Raw genomic sequence first — 22,137 nt, 5'->3', positions numbered from 1 at the left:
GCACAGTGACTGTACTTAACAAATTTATTGTAAAGCACTTTGGGATGCTCCAAGGTCATAAAAGTGCAATCTAATCACGTCTCTTTTTTCTGTGTCAGAAGTCATTCAATACCAAGTTATAGTCCAACAGATTTATTTGGAATTACAAGCTGACAAAGGAGCAGCACTCCAAAAGATTTGTGATTTCAAATAAACCTGTTGGACTATAACCTGGTGTCATGTGACATCCATCCCAGTCCAACACTGGCACCTCCGCATCATGGCTAACATCTTTTTTCCATAGCTGTGTAGATCTGACTTGAAGGTTGAAACACAACTGTAATATTTCCAAATGATCAGACAGAATGATCACAGACAACAAAACAGCTGGGCCATTGAAATCTCTCATTAAACCTGCCCCAGTTAGAATGTTTTTTTTAATGACAGGGCACCACGTGTCATCTCCCAGCAATGTATAACAATCAGGTGGGTCTCTCTCACCTCACACTGAGAATGTACATAAACATTATCAGCCTTCAATGGTATGTGTTCAGAGCAACTAACTACTGTCAGTTTCACATTCTGGTTATGCGGGCAAGAGTCAGTAAGTACAATAAGTGCCAGTCAACATAATTCCTCTAAAAAATTACCATATAATTTAACAGCTATTGACGTTTATTTGTTGTAAAGAATAACAGTAGACCATTCTATTCATCAAACTTACTCTGTCCTTTTTTAATCCATGCTAGTTTTTCTTTAATTCTCTTTCCTTCCTTTTTTTCTCCTCCTGTTGTATATTTTATTGCTCAATTATTAATGCAGAGATCCAGGAAATGTAACAGGGCCTTGGGTTCAAATTCTGTCACAGCAGAAGGTGGACTTGGAATTCAATTAAAACCTGGAATTAGAAAGCTGGCAATAATAACTCCAGGCCATCGTGTGAGCTGATGGAGCAATTATATGGCCTGGTTCGGCTGCTATTTTGTATCTTTGTCTGAACAACATACCAGAGATTTTTTAAAAATTCTTTCATGGAATGTAGGAATTAGCCAGGACAATATTTATTGCTCAGACTGCAGTCTAGAGTCAATCACATTGCTGTGACTCTGGAGACAAGTGTAGGCCAGATTGAGTAGAGGTGGAAGATTTCCTTCCCTTAAGAACATCTGTGAACTGGATTGGATTTTTCAAAAATTGTCAATGGTACAGTTCAAATTTCACTATTGATGGGATTTGGGAATACCCTGGGAACGTTAATTTGAGGCTTTAGATTACTAGTCCAGTCATATTAACCACCAGAACACTGTCTCCTCCTGATGCTCATAGATCTATATCCAGAGAGGTTCATCAATTTAAGAAAAGAATGATGAATATTAACAAACAAACAAAATAGCATACAGCAAAACCATGCCATGACTATTAATGCCTCTGTTGAGAATCGTTCCTATGTTTAATCACAGTTTTCAAGAGAAGTAGTTATTCTGTCTGAGGAAGGGTCACTGGACCGAAAGCATTAACTCTGCTTTCTCTCCACAGATGCTGCCAGACCTGCTGAGCTTTTTCAGTAATATCTGTTTTTGTTTCTAATTTACAACATCTGCAGTTCTTTAAGACTGTCTGTGTGGAGTTTGCACACTCTCCCCGTGTCTGCGTTTCCTCCAGGTGCTCCGGTTTCCTCCCACAGTCCAAAGATATGCAGGTCAGGTGAATTGGCCATGCTAAATTGCCCATAGTGCTAGGTGCATTAGTCAGAGGGGAAATGGGTCTGCGTGGGTTGCTCTTCGCAGGGTTGGTGTGGACTGGTTGGGCCGAAGGGCCTGTTTCCACACTGTAGGGAATCTAATCTAAAATAGTCCTCCTGCCAGGCCAGTAAGGACTTTCTTTTAACTCCTCAAGTGGTACCCAGTAGGTTTTTTATCCAGTGGGGTGAAAGTGAACAAGAGAGGGAAGTATGAATCTTGAGCCAGAAATCTGTAAAGGGTCACTTTATGTAGGTTAGGGTTGCATTTCTCTGTTCTACCTAAAACCTGATCACCTGCTGACAAAGGAACACTATGGGACATGGGCCAAATACTGGCAAATGGGACTAAATTAATTTTGGATATCTGGTTGGTATGGATGAATTGGACCAAAGGTTCTGTTTCCATGCTGTACAACTTAATTACTCTATGATTATCACTGGAATCATCTCCAGGCTGTCACATACACTGTCTAATCCAAAAGAAATTTGTTGGATTAATCCCAGCAACATTTAAATGGCTATTATCTGTTTGGAAAGAAATCCAAGATGAATATAAATGGAGAAATAAAAGTGAGAATAGATATGGATGTAGGTGAGTGATTGCTCATCCTTGGCACATCTTTCCAATTTTGGACACATTATGTCCACCTTTTCTACTATTACTTGACAGCATATTCACAATTAATGTTCTGAACATCACCACACACCTAGGCTTTCCTGTGGCTTGTCAATATGATAGTGGAGATATAATCTGAAACAAATACAAGAATAATCACTGGACACGAAATGTTAACACTGTTATCTCTGCACTGCTGCTGCCAAACCTGCTGAGTTTCTCCAGCAATTTCTGTTGACAATAATGGGGGTCAGTTAGCTCAGTTGAAAGGCTGTTTTGTGATGGAGAGTTACGCCAACAGCCTGGGTTCACCTGCTGCATCAGCTGAGATTATCACAAAGTTCCTGTCTTCTCAACATCTCCCCTTGCCTTGGTAACCCTCAGGTTTTACCACCACTAGTCGCCTCCCTGTAATGAGAAAGCAGACCTATGGTCATCTGGGACTGCCTCACAGCGCCTGAGACCCGGGTTCAATTCCTGCCTCAGGCGACTGACTGTGTGGAGTTTGCACGTTCTCCCCGTGTCTGCATGGGTTTTCCTCCGGGTGCTCCGGTTTCCTCCCACAGTCCAAAGATGTGCAGGTCAGGTGAATTGGCCATGCGAAATTGCCTGTAGTGTTAGGTAAGGGGTAAATGTAGGGGTATGGGTGGGTTGCGCTTCGGCGGGTCGGTGTGGACTTATTGGGCTGAAGGGCCTGTTTCCACACTGTGGTGTAATGTAATCTAATCTAATCTACGGTGACTTTACAATATGATGAACTGATCCTATTCTGTGGAAAAGGGTATAAATGTTTGAACACATCAGAGACCTGGGCAGCAAAGTGGCTCAGTAATTAACACTGCTGCCTCATAACAAGAGGGACCTGGGTTTGATTCCAGCTTTAGATGATTGTCTGTGTCGAGTTTGCACAATCTCCCGTGTCTGTGTGAGTATCCTCTGGGCATTCCAGTTTCCACAGGCCAAAGATGTGCAGGCTGGGTGGATTGGCCATGTTATAGTGCCCAAGGATGTGCAGGTTAGATGGATTAGGTAAAAACAATGACTGCAGATGCTGGAAACCAGATTCTGGATTAGTGGTGCTGGAAGAGCACAGCAGTTCAGGCAGCATCCGAGGAGCTTCGAAATCGACATTTCGGGCAAAAGCCCTTCATCAGGAATAAAGACAGTGAGCCTGGAGCGTGGAGAGATAAGCTAGAGGAGGGTGGGGGTGGGGAGAAAGTAGCATAGAGTACAATAGGTGAGTGGGGGAGGGGATGAAGGTGAAGAGCTTCAGGGCAGAGGAAATGACCTGAGAGTTGCAGTAGGAGAGGGACTCCCTGAGATTAAGAGTCTTAGGGAGTCCCTCTCCCACTGCAACTCCCAGGTCATTTCCTCTGCCCAGAGGTTAGATGGATTAGCCATGGGAAATGCAGGGTTACAAGAACAGGGTGAGGGGTTGGGTCTGGCTGGGGTTGATGTACACTCAAAGGACTGAATGGCCAATTTTTGCAATGTAGGTATTCTATGATTGTCTCACCCAACTTACTGAAAGAGAATTTACAGAAAAGACACCCCAACTGATCACGAGGAGAATAAAATTGCTACTTCAGGAACTAATCACTTCTGTAATTGCATAACCACAATTAATGATATTTTTTAACTGAATTTGGTGAGATGTTTACTTGCTGAAGATAAAATAACAGAGATATCAGTGAAGTGTTTAATTGCTAGAAGTAAATAATGCAGCTGCTTTTCTTACAATTATTCATTTATTTTCTCTTTTCTTTCAACCTGTTAAATCTTATCATTTTCAGTAATCATTTTAATTTTCCTACAACCATTTTAAATCTGTGCCTAGGTAATCACATGGACAAATAAACTAACACCTTTAAGCACTAACCTTCTAAGTGAAAAATGGGCTGATTTTCCAAAGAGTGGGAATTTCGTGCAAACCCCCGATATCTGTCATAAATCTATCACCCCTCAATTTAAAGCTATGTGCACTTGTGTTAGCCTTCACCATCCGAGGAAAAAGGCTCTCACTGTCCACCCGATCTAACTCTCCGATTATCTTATACATCTTGATTAAGTCAGCTCTCAACCTTCTTCTCCTCTAAGAAAACAGCCTCAGTTCCCTCAGCCTTTCCTCATAAGACCTTCCCTCTGTATCAGGCAACATCCTAGTAAATCTCATCTGAACCCTTTCCTAAGCTTCCAAATCCTTCCTATAATGCGGTCACCAGAACTGCACACAATACTCCAGGTGTGGCCTTACCAGTGTCTTGTACAGCTGAAGCATGACCTCGTGCCGCCAAAACTCTATCCCCCTACCAACAAATGGCAACACACCAAATGCCTTCTTAACAACCCTATCAACCCGGGTAGCAACTTTCAGGGATTTATGCACCTGGACACCGAGATCTCTCTGTTCATCTACACTGCCAAGAATTTAACCATTACCCCAGCACTCTGCATTCCTGTTACTTCTTCCAAAGTGAACTGCCTCGCTCTATTTGCCACTTCTCAGCCCAGGTCTGCATCTTATCTATGTCCCTTTGTAACCCACAATAGTGGTATCTACCCTATCAGGCCTCTCAGAGCTCTATATGTTTCAAAATGGATTCAAGATCCTTTGTTTTATCACAGCCATATATGGTCATGTGTGATGGCATTGGGGCAATGTTAAAAAATGCCAATATTTAATGAAAAAATCTGACCGACTTCATCAGTAAATCAGGAATAGTTTAATTTCATAACGAATGTACGCTTTGGTGAATGATATATTTTGGATGAAACCCCTCTCTGAAAAGAGAGACCAGTGATTTCAATATTTATACCTCTCAATTTTAACATTTATTGTTGAATTTAAAAATTTTACAATCAACCAATCCATTTTGGCTTTGCATCAAAAATATAACCATGGCTCCAAGCATTCTGTCATGTAGTGATGAGAACCAAATTTAATTGTGAAAAAATTTAGCTCATAACAAAACAAGAAATACATTAATCAAAAGTTCTTAAAATTCCTCATCCATGTGGTACTACCAAAGTGCATGTCAGCAATCAGTGGTTTACCAGCATTAAGCCACAGAATGAGTCAGGCCTACTTTCGGCATGATTCCCTCGAGACTGGTCAATTTGCTTGTAAATATTCTTATATTGTGCTATGTTCCAATCAAAGTTTGAGAAATGCATTATTGTTGTCTAGCCTCACAATGCCGTTGATCAAAACATCATTGTAGATACTATACCCAATTACTGATATAAGATGTGGGAGCAGAAGTCGGCTATATGGCACATTATAGAATCCTCGACAGTGAGAAAGCAGGCCATTCAGCCCTTCAAGTCCACACCAACCCTGTCTAGATTATCCCACTCAGACTCACCCCATCCCATCCCTGCATTTCCCATGGCTGATCCACCTAAACTGCACATCCCTGGACACTACAGGCAATTTAGCTTTGCCAATCCACCTAACCTGCATATTCCTGGATGCTATGGGCAATTTAGATTGGCCAATCCACCTAACCTGCACAGCCCTGAATGCTATGGGCATTTAGCATGGCCAATCCACCCAACCTACACATCTTTGGACTGTGGGAGGAAACCGGAGCGCCCGGAGGAAACCCACACAGACACGGGGAGAACGTGCAAACTCCACACAGACAGTCACCTGAGGCTGGAATTGAACCCGGGTCCCTGGCGGTGCTCACCACTGAGTCACTGTGCTGCCTTTTCTCCTACTGGATAGTGGCAGTGTAGGACACTTCAGCCAGAGCTCATCATTCTTCCTCTGTTATTCTGCCAGCATATATAGCTGCCTTCATTTTATTAGGCTTTATTAATTTATAGTGAAAACAGAACTCATTTGGCAAAGATATAAAGCTAATCGGCACATAGTTTGAAATAGTTAAATATAAATACTTAGGCTTCTAAATAAACTAGGCACATGCCAATTAAAGGGGAATAAAATAAAAGAACTTTCCATGCAGACATTAACTTTGAAAAAAGTGCTGGTGAATCATTGTTGGTTCTTGATGAAAGAAAGGACAAGAAACAAATGTTCAGCATGACCTTTAGTCATGTACACGTGGATGGGAGACATCAAATACAGGCAGCTGTTATTGAGATTTTCAAATGCCGTTCATGAAGGGGATATCAATAAAGTGAGCTCACCATCTTTTGGGGAGAATAGTTGTTTAAGTTCGCAAATCTTACACCAGAGTGTTTAAAAAAGGTTATTCTCTGGAAAGACAGAGGATGAGATGTAATTGGTTCGCTCCCTCTGCAGGATATACAACAATTTACCTCCAGTATCCAAAACTAAGTCAGAAACCCAAGCATGGGATTACCAGTAATTATGCTCAAGTAATTCATTTAAACTATGTGACTTTAAAGAGATATCCTTTAAATAAAACATGCAATGTCCTTTCAATGACCTCTTTAAGACAACAGTCTAGTAACTCCTCAACATTCCAAAGGAACCAATGTCCAATTCTTGAAGAATGAAGCCTAAAACAAATTTCATAGCAATCGTTAAAATTAATGCTAATACAGCTGAAGTAATAATATGCAATTAATTTAAGGGGGATTAAATGAACTCATTGTACTTGAAAATGTAATAACAACTTCATAGACAATTCCTCCTGACTGAAGTTCACTTTCTTCTGAGGTGGCTAAACAATGACAAAAACATCTTGTGAAATAACTCCACAAAGGCTGGTATCCTGTCACCCTTTACTTACGCATTCACTGTACATGACACGGGCCCAGTTATCACAGAGCCAGCTCTCAGAATGAGCAAAACCCCTGACACTCCTGTTTACTCTTTTATTTTTCTTTATATACTCCAATCCTTGCAGTGCCCACCTCTCCCAAAAATCCCCTGTTTATTTTTTTTTAATGTGTGTGCGCAGGTGTCAGACACAGTGTTTATTTTTTTTCTTCCTCTCGTGTCTTAAAGGAGGGGGTCAACATTTGTGGTGATTGTTCTAAAACATGCTATTTTTCTTGTTTCCTTTACTCCTGAAAGCACTGGCTCATGTTAGGTTTGTTTTTGCCATAGTCTTACCAGACCATTGGGGCTGCTCTCTTGTTAGAGAGTCAGCTGGTGGTGATTAAACCTGCCAGCCCTCAGGCGAGGGAAGAGGTTGGGAAAGAGAGTCCTTCATTGTTACCTCAAACCGGTGATGGGAATTGAACCCATGTTCTTAGCATCACACTGATCTGTAAACCAACGATCTAGCCAAGTGAGCTATGCTCCTGTTTATTTTTTTCTTTTTTCTTTTTTCCTTTTTTTTCCCTTTTTTTTAACCCCCACACTACCGCCTAACTGCAGTAGTGCTTATTTTTTCCCCAGCACCCATGTTGTGTGTGTGCAGGTGTGAGACACAGTGAGAGACACAAGGTGTATAAATCTTTATTCAATTTCCACCACCAGGAAGAAAGGAAACACCCGAGTGGCCACTGACGCTCCTGTTTATGTCTGTCAACCAGGGCTCTCTGATTGGACCAGATTAACAGCCACAATCAGGGAACATATATTCTATGATGGGCGGCACAGTGGCTCAGTGGTTAGCACTGCTGCCTCACAGCGCCAGAGACCCAGGTTCAATTTCTGCCTTGGGCAACTATCTCTGTGGAGTTTGCACGTTCTCCCTGTATCTGCATGGGTTTCCTCCGGGTGCTCCGGTTTCTTCCCACAGTCCAAAGATGTGCAAGTTAGGTGAATTGGCCATGCTAAACTGCCTGTAGTGTTAGGTGCATTAGTCAGGGGTGAATGTAGTGGAATGGGTCTGGGTGGATTGCTCTTCGGAGGGTCGGTGTGGACTTGTTGGGCCGAAGGGCCTATTTCCACACTGTAGGGAATCTAATCTAATCTAATCTAAAAAATGTCCACCTGTCTGACCTCATTCCAATCACTACACCTTGGCTTTATATTATACCTTTAAAATAATCAAATGTCCTAATGTGCTTCACAGTATATTGCAACAGAAAGTGAGATTAGCGGAGATGGCCTAAATTAACAGTTCTTACAACCATCCTAAAGGAGGAAAAAAGGGTGGAGAGGTTCAAGAGGCAAATTCTGCAGCTTAGGCCCCCCATGGCTGAAAATGTAATTTGAAACTAAATGAGGCCATGTGCGGGAGAGCAGAGTTAGATGGATTCATATGTCTCAGTGATTCTTGTAAACTACAGCTCATCCTCTGCTTTTCTGGAAAGCTCCCTTCTGGGAGACTCCAGAGTGATACCTGAAAAGCTAAAGAGTAATTCCCTCTGAAAGGTGGCTAGATGACTTCTCTTGACATCTCCGCAATGAACTCAAGGATGGAACAGTTGGGCTGCAAACGATGGAGCTGAGCAGAGGTTGCACTGGGATTTGAAACAGAGAATTAGAATTCGTTAGTCACAGCATTATTTAACCAGGCGCCAATGCATATTGAGCAAGCACAGCACAGCACCCACAGAAAACCTGATTGATTCCAGGGTGCAAAGGAACACTGAGCTGGATGTCTCTGACTCCTTGACCATATTTGTAAATGTTGGTATTCCCTTAGATGACAGTTTGTTATGATTGGATGGAGTCCATACATATCGGAGAACTTTCAAGCTGTGTGAGATTAAGTGCTTTATCCATTAATGTCTCACAGCTGACTTTTCAATTTACCAGATATTGGTTTTGTGTTGAAAATCTTCAATGTTTCATGCCTTTTCCTTTCTCTCCCTTCAAGAACTAGCAGCCATTTGGACAAGATGCTTTCATGTGTCAAAATTGATTTCTGCCGTGAAAGTTCTTGGTTCTTTCTTTTTGATTGGTTATGCCTGGATTATTTAGAATGATAAAATGTTATACCTTCCTGTTTCAAACTGTGTATTAACCATCTTTTGCTGGTAAGTCCTTCTTTCACAGTAAGTTTTGTTGCTCATTAAAGAAACCTGCTTGTTGAATTTTTTTTATCCTAAACCGAATATGGACAAAGAATACAATTGCCCAGATCAATAACAGGGTAAAACATTTATATGTATGTTGTGACTAGTAGAGTAGCAGGACTAAGGAGAGACAGCACTCTGCTCCACCCTCAGTGATGATGACGGTTGATAGAGTAGTTAATACCAACTTGACCAGTAATCCTCACAATTTGTGATTGAATCTAAGAGGCTTTTGCTGCCTTTCCTTTTGTTGACAGAGGTTTTCTTGCAGTCTGTCTGTCTTTGAACTAAGTATTCTCTGTGTTTAATATTACAGGTAGCATATCAATATTTAAACTATTCAGTCAAGTCATAACATATCTACAGTGGGTTCATATAGTGGCATGCATCATGAGCACAAAGCTGATTTAAATTACAACCTAGAAGCAGATTGGTATTTTTTCAGAGATTAGCAAGCATACTGGTGCTGCAACCAAGGAACTGCATCATTGGAATCCAAAGGACACCGTGGAATAGAGCTTGTGCAAAAAGCAGAGTCTTATAAACAATTCTTCATACCCCATTTTTTTAAATGCAAGCTCTGAACAATTTTCAGATCCAGACTCTTTGAGTAATCTATACCACAGGTAAAGCAATGGGCTATGGAGAAATACAGGGGAAATGGCTTACTTTGCACCTCATCAACACTAACTTTGTGCAAGATCAATGTCTCCCAGGTAAGAACAGAAAACGCTAGGCATAGTCAGCAGGACACACAGCACTTGTGGTTAGGGAAAGAATTAAAGTTTCTGATCAACAACCTTTCACCAGAACTAGGAAATGTTTTAAGCAAGGAATGGGAGGGACAAGGACAAAAGGGAAGTGTGTGACAAGGTGGATGACCAGGAGAGATTGAATGATGGAGGAATTAGTCATCCAGGGTGAAAGAGATGGAAATGGGGCAAGAAAAGAAACCAAAGGTGTGCCTGGAGTAGGTGTGCTGCCATCTGAAAGTAAGAACTAGACAAAGAGAAAGAAACAAAATGAAGTAAGGGGTTACTGCCTGAAATTGGTACATACAACTTTGAATCCGAAAGGTTAAGTAACTAATTGAAAGATGAAGTTTATACTGAGCTTCACTCAAAGAGTTCAGCAGGCCAAGGACAGAGATGTCAGCATGACAACAGAGTGGAGAATTAAAATGACAGGCAACAGAAAGTTCAGGATCTTATTAGTGGCCTGAATGGATCTGTTTCACAAAGTAGTCATCCAATCTGTGGTTGGTCTCTTCTGTAGAAAGAAGTTAAAATTCATGCAACATCTGGTTGTCATCCAACAGATTTATTTGGAAGTACAAGCTTTCAGAGCACTGCTCCTTCATCAGGTAGCATGATCGGTGTGCTTCCAAATAAACCTGTTGGACTATAAACTAGCGTTGTGTGATTTTTAACTCCAATAAGGAAAATGGAATGAAGTACAGGTAAACTGAAAGCATTTTTCAGAAGAATTAAGAGCATGAGAAGACCTTGTTGCAAAATGGAACAGAAATAAGACTCATTGAACTGACACTTAGCGGTGACACATTAGACAGAAGTTCTTTACTGACAGAACTAATTAAAGGACAAAGGAGTTAATACTGGCATGTCACAATTTCAAGGAGTTTTAACTGATAGCCTGGACATTTTGGCTCCCTTGATCATCATTATTGCCCAGATTGAATAGCCCTGCAGTGTTATCTGTAGTTCCTAACTTGTTGAGTATTTCCAGAATCTTATCCTTTTTATTGCATGTTCTAAGGTAGGTGAAATTCTGGAAACATAATCATTTTTAGTGCTTTCAGCATCCATATTTACACCCATTATTGAAGCAAAGACACATGAAGGCTTGCGAAATCTTGACAATTCAGCATCTGAAAAACATATTATCCATGTTGCAGATTCACTTTGATCTCAATTTTTGTTAACAGCACCATTGAATATCATCACAGAATTTCACAGCAGATAAGCAGACCATTCTGCCCATCTCACCTGTTCTGTATCTGAGATACCTACCCATGTTGTCCAATTTTCCTCTCCTTTCATCCGTTCCCCAGCAAGTGCTTTCAGAAAAGAAGACACAAAATTGAGGAAAAGCAACACATAACTTTCTGAAAAGAGACTTGAAGAGAAGTTACTTTTATGCAAAGAAGAAGATTTAGGAAGGATGTGTGATTTAGTTAAATGCATGAAGAAATGTAGATTTAGATTTAATATAGATTTAATTAACTTACACCCTGATCACAGCACTAGAGGACAGATGTACAAAATTAATCAGCCTCAGGCAAGACTACAGAGCAATAGATAAGTGGAATAGGCTACCAAGAAGATGTCAATTAACTCCTTTATTCTAGTTTGTGCAGAGTTCGCTGATCTCATCACATCTGCCAACATCCCTGTGCTAAGGCAGAGAAAAAAAAACAGCATTATTGCTCCTGATAGCATCGAGTGTTCCGTAGTGTAAGTGCCCAGATGTGAGGCAGGCAGGGCAATGCTATGTTTGTGATACCTCACTTAGTGTTTCTGGGGAGTCACTGTGCTGGTTGGCAATGGCAGAGGGGATACTCTGGTGGAGTGCTATGGGCTCCCACGTCGTTGAACCCACTGGGGTTTGTGAGGTGTGGGGGGGCGGCGAAGGGTGGAATTGGTCAAATGTTAATTGGCATTTTCACATCTTTTCTCATTTCAGGTAACAAAAAGGAATTAGACGGTTCGTAAAGTAGACCTCCCTGGCAAAATGGCTCATTTTGTATTGTTGTCCAAGACCAATTTCATCCTCGCTGTTTGTGGAGGTGGAGGGGCAGGGTCATGGAAAACTTGGAGGTGAATTGAATGTATGTGTTTCACTATAGACATGGAAATAAAGGTTAAGTATATACGCAGATTTGCAGATCTTCTGTGGGACACCGTAGGTCCTGTGCTGTGGGAGCAATGGAAATGACACTGTGGAATGCAACAAGTCTGGCTTGTCCAATTTTTTTTTACATGATAGCCTGAAGAATTACTGGATCACCTCAGGCAGTCAATGTAAAATAACACAGAAGCTTCTATTCTGATGTTTAAGCTGTCATTCACCAACTCCCTCAGGAGATGAGAAAATAGGCTGATTTCTTCCAGGATTAGTTGATTCCCAGAAAAGGAAGAGGGTGATAAGCTGGTCGTCTTCTGATTTTGCACTTTTAAAGCTACACACATCAAGCAGTGTCTTATTTTATACCAATGGAAATGGATAATATGCTTAGTCAATGTGCATGTTTATTAGGCTCACAAGTCAGTTATCCAGATGAAAGAAATCCTTTCATCAAAGTACTAAGAGTATTATCCCCAATATAGTAGCATGAGTAGGCCATTCAACCCCTCGAACCTGTTCTGCCATTCAGTATTATCATGACTGATCTGAGGCCTAACTCCATATACTAGCCATTGTCCCATATCCCTTAATACAGTTTCTTAACAAAACATTATCTATCTCAGATTCAAAATTAACAACTGATCCAACATCCTCTGTCATTTGTGGAAGACAGTACCAAACATCAACCACCTTTTGTGTGTCAAAGTGTTTCCTAACATCTCTCCTGAATGGTCTGGCATCAAGTCTCAGACTATGCTGCCAGTTCTAGATGCCCCAATCAGTGCAAATAAGTTTTCCTATCTATCCTGTCATTTCCAGGCATCTTGACATCTTGAAGACTTTGCTCTTAACCTTCTAAATTCTAAAGAAAGCCGACCTAATTTATATAATCTCGCCTCATAATTTAACCCGTGAGGTCCAGGTATCATTCTTGCAAACTTACATTGTACTCCCTCCAAGACTAATATATCCTTCCTAAGGTGTGGTGTCCAGATCTGCTCACAGTGCTCCAAGTGGGGCCTAACCAGGGTTTTGTGTAACTGCAGCATAACTTCTGCATCCTTGTACCCCAGTCTTTTGGACATAAAGGCCTGCATTCCATTAGCCTTCTTGATTATTTTCTGCATGGTTTTCCATTATAGGGTTACAGGATGCAGAGATGGGCTGAGAGGTGGCAGATGGAGTTCAACCTGGATAAATGCGAGGTGATGCATTTTGGAAGGTCGAATATGAAAGCTGAGTACAGGATTAAGGATAGGATTCTTGGCAGTGTGGAGGAACAGGGGGATCTTGGTGTGCAGGTACATAGATCCCTTAAAATGGCCACCCAAGTGGACAGGGTTGTTAAGAAAGCATATGGTGTTTTGGCCATCATTAACAGGGGGATTGAGTTTAAGAGTCGTGAGATCTTGTTGCAGCTCTATAAAACTTTGGTTAGACCGCACTTGGAATACCACGTCCAGTTCTGGTCACCCTATTATAGGAAAGATGTGGATGCTTTGGAGAGGGTTCAGAGGAGGTTTACCAGGATGCTGCCTGGACTGGAGGGCTTATCTTATGAAGAGAGGTTGACTGAGCTCGGACTTTTTTGAATTGGAGAAAAGGAGGAGGAGAGGGGACCTAATTGAGGTATACAAGATAATGAGAGGCATAGATAGAGTCGATAGCCAGAGACTATTTCGGAGGGCAGAAATGGCTAACACGAGGGGTCATAGTTTTAAGCTGGTTGGAGGAAAGTATAGAGGGGATGTCAGAGGCGGGTTCTTTACACAGAGAGATGTGAGAGAATGGAATGCATTGCCAGCAGCAGTTGTGGAAGCAAGGTCATTGGGGACATTTAAGAGACTACTGGACATGCATATGGTCACAGAAATTTGAGGGTGCATACATGAGGATCTGTGGTCAGCACAACATCATGGGCTGAAGGGCCTGTTCTGTGCTGTACTGTTCTATGTTTTATGTTCTATGTTAACTCTTCCTAACTGAGTTCTGCATCAAGTCATTTTTTTGGCAATCTCTTCCAGCTTTGTATCCTGCACTTCCTGCATGAGATTAAATAAAATAAACTAGTTGCATGGTAATGTTTTTAAAAATCATTTTATTTGGACACATTTGTAAATAATGCAAACCTGCAAAATGATTTTTTATTATTAAAGAGTGTGGGCATTGTGACAGGGACAACATTTGTTGCCCATTGCTAGCTGCCTTTGAACTGAATAGTTTGTTGGGCCATTCCAGAGAGCAGTCTAAAAGTCAACCACATTGCTGTGGGTCTGTGGTCAGGTGTAGACCAGACCGGGAAAGGATGGCCAAAACTGAGTTCAGCTAGTTCCTTGATGTTTGGCCTAAAACATCTCACTAATTTTGTGATGCTGGGAAGCCCAAACACTGGGGATGGAACTGATCTTAGGTTGCTACACAAAAAGGCGAGATATAAAACAGTGCCTTTACATTGCTGTCTAACATTAATTTAATCCCAAATGTAGGTCAGTCCAGTTGTCACTTTGTATAAAATGATATTCCAGAGCTGCAATAAATAAATGAATGATCAATTTATTTTAGATTTTGTTGATTGAGTGAGGAGTACTGATCACATTAACAGGAAAAAAGTACTGCTCTTCTTCAAAAAAACAAAAGAACTGCAGATGCTGTCAATTAGAAACAAAACCAGAAGTTGCTAGAGAAGCTCAATATGTCTGGCAGCATCTGTGAAGAGAAATCAAAGTTAACATTTTGAATCCGGTGACCCTCCCTCAAAACACGGTCACAGGAAGGGTCACTGGACCCTCAACGTTAATTCAGATTTCTCTTCACAGATGCTGCCAGACGTGCTGAGCTTTACCAGCAACTTCTCTTTTTATTTCTACTCTTCTTTGAACTGTCTTATGGGATTTGACCACAAAGCGGAGTTAACATCTCACCTGAAAGCAACATTGTTAATTTATAGTATCCCATCAGCATTTCTATCTGTCTTCTCTATTTAATAAGATCACGACTGATCTTCCAGATATCAGTAGCTTGGTTTGTTTGTTTTCTGCTTTTGTACAATAAATTAATGCTTTGATGTTAAAGAATATCTGCAGCCTCATAAGAAAGTACTTTAATGACAAATGATGATATTAAGAAACTGCCAAAATGAAACGTATGAATCAGGTTTCATTCTAGAATCTGACTTTTCTAACATCACTGTCAATGGGATAAGACAGAACAGAATTCTAAATATTCATTATTTCTGTTCATGAATATATTTTTCCTTCTCTCAGTCCTAAATCACTAACTTTTTATTCTCAGACTATGACTCCTCATTGTAATCTTCTGAGCCAGAGCAAACAGTATCTTTGCAGCAATCCTATCACATTTTATAATATGACATAGTTCAAATCGATCATCTCCAAAACATCTAAGTTCCAGAGAAGATAGGCCTATTTCACTCAGGAGAAGGATACATCTATGGGAACGTTAGAATAATTGATGAGGGAGAAATAAATAGAACGTTATGTTGGAAGGATGAGATGAGAGAGGAAGATTGTATGGACCATAAAAACAACATTAATCAGTGGTGCTCAAAGTCTTTATAATGAATTCAGTGCAATTTGATGACCTAGAATTAAAATTAGAATTGGCTTTACTGTCACATGTACACACCATGGGTACAGTGAAACTTTTATTAGTCATCATTTACAGCACCATTTTATGTGCAAAGATATCTAAGTACAGATTGTTAAGTACAAATTCTCAGGGAAAAAAAAATAAAAATAAGGAAATTAAAAAATCCAGCATTACAGATCTTCGGAATAAATTAGAAAAATAAAGAAATAAAATGTTCAGAGTAACAGTCCTTTAAACACAGTCCACGCTGGTACCTAACCTCTAGTCTGCACCAGGCCTTGAATCCAGACTGTGCTAGGCTTCACCTCAAGGTTCTTGAGGCTGAGAGACTGTTCTAGAATCATCTCGAGGCTATAAGTCTATGTTGAGGCCATGCTAGGCCGCTGAAACACTGCCAGACCATCACACCAGACCAGGAGATCACACACCGGACCGAGAGATCACCACACTAGGCCGGGAAATCGCCATGACTGGCCAAGAGATCACCTGACCGGGTCCATGCTGAGGCCCAGAGTCTGAGTCTGTGCTGAGGCACATAAACTGGAAAATAGATTATTTTTACTTAGGTAGTACAGATCATTCTGTTACAACGCACGTTTCATCAGTGCGATATGGCTATAACGTGATTGATGAATCATGAATGTTGTTTGGATAATGCAAATTTTCCACTGAACGGTTATAGTACTTTTCTATTAGTGATCTTCTGCAATGCTATATTGACAGGATGCAGAACTGGGCTGACTGGAGTTCAACCTGGATTAGTGGTGCTGGAAGAGCACAGCAATTCAGGCAGCATCCAAGGAGCTTCGAAATCGACGTTTCCGGCAAAAGGGAAAAGTGTGAAGTGATTCATTTTGGAAGGTCGAATTGAATGCAGAATACAGGGTTAAAGGCAGAATTTTTTGGCAGTGTGGAGGAACAGAGGGATCTTGGGGCCCATCTCTGTAGATTGCTCAAAGTTGCCACCCAGGTTGATATGATTGTTAAGAAAGCATATGGTGTGTTGACTTTCATTTGCAGGGGGATTAAGTTTAAGAGACGCAAGATTGTGCTGCAGTTCTGTAAAACTCTGCTTAGACCACACATGGAATATTGTGTTCAGTTCTGGTCACCTCATTAAAGGAAGGATGAAGATGCTTTAGAGAGGGTGCAGAGGAGATTTATCAGGATGCTGCCTGGACTGGAGGGCATGTCTTATGAAGAAAGGTTTTGGGAGCGCTTATTGGAGTGAAGGAGAATGAGAGATGACTTAATAGAGGTGTATAAGATGTTGACAGGCATAGTTAAAAATTTGTACACCCCAGTCCAACACCGGCATCTCCAAATCACGACAGGCATAGATATTTGTGGATAGCCAGAGACTATTTCCCATGGTGGAAATGTCTATCAGGAGGAATGTAATTTTAAGGCAATTGGAGGAAGGTATAGGGTAGATATCAGAGATAGGTTCTTTACACAGAGAGTGGTGGGTGTGTGGAATGTATTGCCAGCATTGGTAGTAGAGTCAGGTACATTCGGGACATTTAAGTAACTCTTGGATAGGCACATGGAAGATAGTAAAATGAAGGGTAGGTAGGTTAGTCTGATCTTAGAGTACGATAAAAGGCCGCACAACATCAAGGGCCAAAGGGTCTGTACTGTGCCGTACTGTTCCATGGTCCCTGTTCTATGTTCTATAGTTTTCCATCGTGTGATTTTCTATAACGCGGGGTTGCAGAGGAACACAGCTGTCGCATGAAAGCATAATAACTTATAGTTGTGTCAAGGATCACGTTCCTGTGCAAAAGTTAAACCCAACTCTTTAACAACACAACAACAATTTCTATTTAGTCAACAGCCCTTGTGCGGAAGATATGTAAAGTGCTGTGTTAGAAAAAGAGGTCACTTATAAGGAGTTAGATTGGGTTAAGGGAACTGAATTTGAATGATCGTCATTTAGTCATTTATTGCTGCAGGATACCTTTATGTTAATTGTGTGTATAATGACAGGACTGGGTCTGTTAGCTCATAAAAGCAAATAATGCTTAGAAAACTCAGCAGGTTAGGCAGCATTTCTCAAGAGAAGACGAGTTAATGCTTCAGAATGATGGCTTTTTATTGGAATTGGTCTTTTAGGATGCTTGCTATTGCTGATTAGCCTGATAGCAAACACTGACAAATCATAGAATCCCTACAGTGTGGAAACAGGCCATTTGACCCAACAAGTCCACACCAACCCTCCAGCCCTACATTTACCCCGATTAATGCATCTAACTTACACATCCCAGAACACAATGGGGCAATTTAGCATAGCCAATCCACCTAACGTGCACATCTTTGGACTGTGGGAGGAAAGCAGAGCACCCAGACAGACACAGGGAGAATGTGCAAACTCCACACAGTCGCTCAAGGCTGGAATTGAACCCAGGCGCTGTGAGGCAGCAGTGCTAACCACTGAGCCAAGGGAAGTCCAAGGGAAGTCTAGTAAGATGAGGCTTTTTATACTTGATGAACTACAACTCCATGGGAATCTGCAGCCTTTGAGAAGAACTGAAGAGACTAATTCGGATAAAAAGGAGTATTACTCTGCTGCTTTTACTCAATATTCAGTTTGCATATTAATGATGTTACAAAATTGTCCAACCAACTGGGTCTTTGTAAACACACCTTTGAATGTGGCTGAGTTCTTCCTAAAAATGCTCTCAGTGTGAAATGGCTATTTCTTTTCGTCCTTTGATCTCTCTCCATTTCTCTGTCAGCTTATTGCTATAGGAGCCTGAGGTCATGATGTTTCATCTTAATGAAAAAATATTAAATCATTAACTCGATGACTCTCTGCCTATCATGATTGGGTGGCTTTTCATATCATTAACAGAATAAGGCCGTTTAACTATTTGAAAAAGTGATTAATAATTTACCCTTACTGTTGTGTTTTTTCTTCATTTAGCCTGTTTCCAAGTACAGTAATGTCTTTTTTGACTAATATTCTGAGAATAAAAGAATTGTGTGAGAAGTGTTCAAAGACCAATCAATCTTGCTCATTAAAAAATGATACTATCCATCTGGGGTGCTCAAACTACCACACAGCTTGAAACCTGAATAGTTGGTGATAAAATATTCTGACAACTTGATTTTTAATCGCATTCATTTTCTGTATTCACTAGTTAGTCCTATTGAAATTTCATTCCCCTATGATTTGGTGGAGACAAGGCAAGGAATCTATCAAAATCTGACCACCAGCTTAAAAAATACATTGAATACATTCCTAACGGAGCCAACAATCCAACAAAAGCCCTACATTTAAGGTTATGATGCGTGAAAGGTATCAATTACACTGAACGTGGAGTGCACCTTAGGGATTTAACTCAATCTATGGACATAATTCACTTTCTAGAATCATTTTCAAGAAATAAACACAATGAACTCTGTGTGTTCCTCAATCTCACTGAAAGCAATTCCGTTATTCCACCCATAAATGAGTTAATTTTCTATTGACTTTAAAACTCTTTCTTCCACTAGTAACCGCTAAACTATTTCTGGAGGAAAGGAAAGTTTTAATTAACTTTTCTTGAAAAAGATGCCTGATGGCAAATGAATTATCCAAAGTCAGTCTTGTTGATCAGGGAATCATTCAAGTCAAGGCTGCAGATTGCAAATTTCGAACTGGAAATGTGCCTTCACATATTGTTATCGCTCCCATAGGGTTTTGAAGTTTTACAGTAAAAATTGCACTTTTGGGTTAATTTTAAGCACTGTTATGTTTCACAGTTGATAGATCTATCAACGAAACAAATGGAAATAGTTGAGGCAAGTGGTATTTCAGAACATCAATCAAATCATCACTTCCTAAAAGCCACTTCGGTTGTTACTACTATGTGACATGGCCTGGGAAGCCATGACAACCAAAGAGTAACGACTCATACATGGATGGGTCTGGAACAGGTAGCAGTGGATTCTCTTTCAGTTACAGGAGGCTTGGTGCTGACATGGATTGGGTTAGAATGACTGTTATTCTGGATTTGTATTTCTCTATTTTATTCCTATGATCTCACAGAACCTCAACAGTGTGGAAGCAGGCCATTCGGTCCAACGAGTCCACACCGACCCTCCGAATAGCATCCTAACCAGTCCCATCCCCCTACCCTACATATCCCATGGCTAACACACCTAGTCTGCACATCCCTGAACACTATGCACAATTTAGCACGGCCATTCCTCCTAACCTGCATACCTTTGGATTGCAGGAGGAAACCGGAGCATCCAGAGGAAATCAACGTAGACACTGGGAGAGTGTGCAAACTCCACACAGTCACCTGAGGCTGGAATCGAACCCTGGTCCCTGGCGCTGTAAGGTAGTAGTACTAACCACTGAGCCATCATGCCAGCAACAGCCATAATGCTGGATTTTTTATTTCTGTATTTCTCTATATTTTTTCCTAAGAATTTGTACTTAAGAGTATGTACTTGGGTACTTTTGTACCTAAGATGGTGCCACAAGTGGAAAGTTGTAATCATTCTCTGTACTCACGTGTGTACACGCAACAATAAAATTCATTCAATTCAATTGCATTCGTGGGGTTCAATGACAATTAGGCATGGCAAACAAATGTTGGCTTTCCCAGTGACAGAATAAAAAATGGAAAAACATCTCTCTTCTTGTGATAACTCTCACCCTATTACCTTGTCAGAGACACTCTCGTGCTGCACTCCTGTGAAAGATTAAAAGTTACCTACTCCGAATCTCTCATAATTTACACACATGATGGTGGAAGTGCCCGTATTGGATTGAAGTGGACAAAGTAAGAAGTCACACAATGCCAGGTTATAATCCAACAGGTTTATTTGAAATTGCAAGCTTTTGGAACATATCTTGAAAGACTTCAAATAACCCTGCAGGACTATAACCTAGTGTTGTGTGACTTCTGATAATTGACGAGTTCAGAGAGGCTAATTTCCCGTTTGACCCCATCCACCATTCACACTCTATCCTCCTCAACTATCACCATTCTGTCACTCCCCTCTCTCTCCCTCAATTTAATATGCCTGCCTCTTAAGCCCTTCACTCCTCCATGAAACTAGCGTTCACTATTCATGTTCAAGATGTGACAGAGCATATTAATTGACAAGATCTCTATTGTGGATGAAAATCCCAGCCAAGCCCAATGCTGTCAATGAGTTGTTTTCAAATTTCAACATGCCCAAATCTGAGTTGACTTTGCCCTGTGATCCATCTCAACACACCCCGAATGAATTTCAGGCTGGGGCTATGTACTCATTAAATACAACTCAACAATGGTCACACAGGTGAATAATTGGAATTTATGGCTCTCTGACGATTGGTGCTCAATCACCTAGATCTGCCCTTCACACTCAGTGCAGTCACTGGTGAATCGAGTGGTGCCTTGCAATGACAAGACTATCCACGCCCTTCAATTTCTTTTTGCAATTGTCAGTTATTCTCTTTTCTTTCCAAGTAATGGAAATCAATCCTGCCTTGGCTGCACTGAATTGTATATAAACATTGCCCTGTTTACTTTAACAGGGAATTCCAATCCCTTGGAGCAAGGAGGCAAAGACACAGCTGATGTATGCTACGAATTCCTGGAGATGAGGAAACACTGTCAATCAAAGAAAACTAAAAAAAACCTGACTGCATGATTGCAAGTGTGTTTAAAATTAGTTCCAGTCATCATTCGACAACAATAGTTTACACCATATCATTCTCTTGAGTTAATGTCACAGTTTGAAATGTAAACTCCACAGATATCTACTTATTATGTGGGCCTATTGGAAAAAAGATTCAGGAAAGTGAACTATGCTTTAAGTACTCTTGGTACCTTAATAGTTATATGAAGCATGTCATAGCAATAAATAATAACAGCATGGATACAACATTGACTGAGTGGTAGGAAACAAAGTACAGTGCTGAATGCAATAATTGATCACAGGGTTCCATCCTGCAATGGTAATTTGGCAATTATATTGACCATGTTTGTGTTAGTGCCAGCATGCATTATAGTACTTTCCACAATGGGGAAAGTGTCATAATGGATTGAAAACAGAAGAAAAGTATGCTGTGAAACTCTCCTATCTTATTTTGAATTTAAGTTTCCTTCATATTCCAGTCTGAAATAAAAAATATTGTCCTACTGCTGAAAGTATGTTTCGATGTATTGCTTTATTATAAATCAGTTTTAAAATGGAAATGTAACACCATCTACATTTCAAAAAGAAATCGGTTTGGAAATGACTCTAATGCTTATATTTGCCAAAATTTGTTTTGCTAAAGGGGGCTTTTTCTATTCTTGGCTGAGTTTCAAAACACAGAATCATTTATCTCAGTCAGGATGTCTTCCCATTCCAAATGACAGTCTTATTTTTAAGCGAATAACAAGAAATTGTTGATGTTTGATGTGGTATGTAGGTATATGTTTGTCTG

General features: G+C 40.6%; 1 long non-coding RNA gene across 1 annotated transcript; it reads left to right on the top strand.

Annotated features, from left to right (window-relative positions):
• Positions 1–542: 542 nt before the first annotated feature.
• Positions 543–21,750, top strand: LOC148145808 (uncharacterized). Its single transcript, XR_015761202.1, has 3 exons — positions 543–583; positions 19,943–20,050; positions 21,241–21,750. It is a non-coding gene; the product is annotated as an uncharacterized LOC148145808 (long non-coding RNA).
• The last annotated feature ends 387 nt before the right edge of the window (positions 21,751–22,137 follow it).

The sequence above is a fragment of the Chiloscyllium plagiosum genome, unplaced genomic scaffold, assembly GCF_037043375.1.
Source record: "Chiloscyllium plagiosum isolate Xiang-an unplaced genomic scaffold, Cpla_swu_hap1 HiC_scaffold_23, whole genome shotgun sequence".
NCBI lineage: Eukaryota > Metazoa > Chordata > Chondrichthyes > Orectolobiformes > Hemiscylliidae > Chiloscyllium > Chiloscyllium plagiosum.
The sequence above is the reverse complement of the archived record's forward strand: the minus strand, read 5'-3'. Positions and strand labels throughout refer to the sequence as shown.